Genomic DNA, 3,177 nt, shown 5'->3' with positions numbered 1-3,177 from the left:
CAGCTGCACTCAGGAGACTGGAGGGAAAGGAGCTTCATATATCCCTTCTTTTGGAGCAGAGGGAAGGGCAGGGCCCAGGGAACCTAGAACCTGGGTCCCTGTCCAGGTTTGTGAGTATGGCCAGGTCCCTGATGGTTCAGGCCTGTATGCTCTCCCCTTGACAGAGTGGGACAAAATTGTGTGGCCTCTGTGGGTCCCCACTCTGCTCTGACTTCTCAGGACACAAAATCTTTAGCAGGGGCAGTCTCTAGAGTGGGATGTGGTCATACTGTAGACAGGAAACATGGAGAAGAAAACACTTGTCAAGGTCACACAGGGCAAAGGTGTCACCAGAACCTTGAAGGCCACTTCCCAGACTCACCCTGCTTAGATTCCACATAAAGGACAGTGTTGGAAATGGCTTTGGTCAATTCTCAATTGACCAACCTCAATTCTCATCTCTGCAGGGGGTCCTGGGCTGCCTCTAGGCAGGATGGGTCTACTCTCTGCCCTGCCACTGACCCCCTGGATGTTACCACTCATAACCTCCCTGAAAGGCTGCTTGTGAGGACTGTCATCGGTGTGGATGTGCTTGGTGAACTCAGATCTCAGGGTTCTAGGATTGCTGCTGATATGGCTGCCAGGCCCACATGGGTCTGTGTGGGGGGCACCTGCCTCACCGACCTGCCTTCCATTGGTCAGCAAGTGTGGCATGCAGCTCTTCTGTACCAACTCTTATCTTCTGAGTTAGGTTTGGGTTAGGATAGGTCCAAGCTTATGAGAATAGGTGGCCACTTTTGAGGGACTTCAGAGGTACCAGAAAAGGCCCCCCCATATTGTTCATATTGGATTCCCCTATTCAAAGCACTCTTAAGTGTTTTTCTTAAATGGGGGATTCAGTGGTACCAATCAACCTTTTTAAAGACCACTGGGGAAAACATGGGACCAGGGTTCTAGGAAGCACCTCTGCAGTCCTTCAGTAATGTGGGTGTTGGGAGTCAGACACCCCTCAGATATATGCCCTTGGGCAATTCACTTGGCCTCTCTGAGCCTTAGAGCAAAGATTACAACCCTGATCTTGCAGGCCTCGTGGAAATCAGATGAGGACTCTGTCTCTGAGGCATGGCCTCAGGGGAGGAGTGGTGGTAGCTGTCCTGTGGCCAGAGCAAGCAAGTGGGTGAGGGAGGGTGGGGCTGGTATTAGGAAACTCCAGGACCCCAGGTCTCCTCTAGGCCAGCAGGAAAGCCTGCCTCTAGCCTTTCCCTCATGGCAAGGCTCTGAGGGAAACCTGATGAAAGACCTTTATGAGATTTCTATTACCTCAGTGATCTTCAGTGCTACCTCACCTGGCAGGCAAAGCAGGGCTTGTCGTGTATCCATTTATTGGGTCTGAAGACTGGTCACTAAGTTACTGAGGCCTACTCATACGCTGTCCAGTGGTCTCTGCCACCTACCCCAGCTCCTAACCCAGGATCATGCCCAGAACCATGAAGTCTGGTGGCCTTGTGTCCATCCTAGTATCTGGGACACAAGGCTGGTGACTCAGTCAGCTGACAGACATGCCTAGGGGAACAAACTGACCTTGATTCCTCTGGTGCAAAACAGGGAATCACCTGCCTCATAGGCCTAGTGTGAGAATTAAGGTGCATGAGGTGCACACTGGATCAGTCCTCCATTTATGCTGGGCTGCTTACCACCTTCACCTTGGCTCAACTTGTGGCACCCAACCCTGTCCTTGGGGACTGAGACCCCAGCTCAATTTGTCAGATGCTAGAATATAAGGTGGGGAACCATGAGCCCTCTTTCCTTCCCAGGAGCCTAATATCCTAGACTCCTTGCCAAAGCACTGAAGGGCTGAGCCTCCAGCTCTGACCAATGGGAAAGTAGTGTTACGCTGCTTTAGGTTGGTGGGAAGAGGGAAGTCACATACTCTGACCAACAGACTTTCCAAAGGACTCCAGCACTTGTCCCTGGGTGAAGAGTCCACAGGGGGAGGGAGGAATCTGAGCCCATGTCGCAGTTCAGTTGCTGACTTCCTGTATGTCCTTGCCTACATGACTGGTCTCAGCCCTCAACTTCTTCCAACAGCTATAAAATGGGTGGGCCTGCCTCTGCACAAGATGCCTCAGAATTCTGGAACTTCACAGAGCCTCCCCAGCCTCTTGAAACAGATGTAGAATCTTCTGTCTTGCCTCTGAGGACAGGTAGTAGGGACAGGGAGGTTGACACCCTTTGCAGCCTAAGCCCTGGCTTGGCACTGCCTCCTTGGGATCCCCAGCCCAGGGATAGTTGAGACTCCAAATCGAAGTATCCTCAGGTTGAGGCCTCATGTTTGCCTTGCAGCCTGTCCCACCCAGTACAGTAACACTGCCTCGTAAGGGTTGATTGTGGAGGATGAGAAGCAGCCTGATTTCCCCTCACTAGGTCTGGGACTTTGGGGAGATTTCCCATTTGTAGGATGGAATAAAATAAGTTCATAGTTCCTCTAAATCTTCTAGGAAGCACAGGAGATGTAGGGCAGACAGGAACACACTCATTTTGCAGATAAATAGGCCTGGGGCCAGCGGGAGGGTTAGAAAGGCAGATGCTGGAGTACCAGGCACTGGGTGAGTGAAAACTCAAGTGACCTGGTAAGAGTGAAGCCACTGCTGTGACTCCCAGCTGCTCCTTCACTTGCCACCTAAGCCCTGGGTGTGGTCTAGAAAGAAAAATGGACAAGATGACCTCCGTGGGCTCCCGAATGGATGCTGGAAGCAGAAGGTGTCTCCCTTTCTAAGTCAGGTGGCTCCTCCCCTGCCCACCGGTGCCAAAAGGGCCCACTGGACCAAGACCTCTGGTAACTCTGGTAGCTATGAGAGAGGGAGGAGACACCAAGGTTGAACCTGTTTTATGGGTGACAAGCTGGCTGGGCTGGGCTTGGGGGCAGAACAAAGAGCTGGGCTTAACTTTTCAAGGGACTGAAGTCTTGGGTCCTGGCTGGTGCCAGGCCTCCCACAGTGTTAACTGAGATCAACTCTACTGGGATTGAGAGGCAGTGGGGAGATGAGGTAGGGAAGAGGGGGTGAGAATGTAGGGAGAGGAAAGGGAGGTGGTGGGAAAGGGAGTGCAAGGAAAGGGAAAGGAGAGAGGGAGGGGAAGCAGGGCCTGGCTGGAGGCAAAGCCAAAGCTAGAGGTGGTGGGGTCAGCAGCAGGAGATCC

The sequence above is a fragment of the Canis lupus genome, chromosome 21, assembly GCF_011100685.1.
Source record: "Canis lupus familiaris isolate Mischka breed German Shepherd chromosome 21, alternate assembly UU_Cfam_GSD_1.0, whole genome shotgun sequence".
Lineage (NCBI taxonomy): Eukaryota > Metazoa > Chordata > Mammalia > Carnivora > Canidae > Canis > Canis lupus.
The sequence above is the reverse complement of the archived record's forward strand: the minus strand, read 5'-3'. Positions refer to the sequence as shown.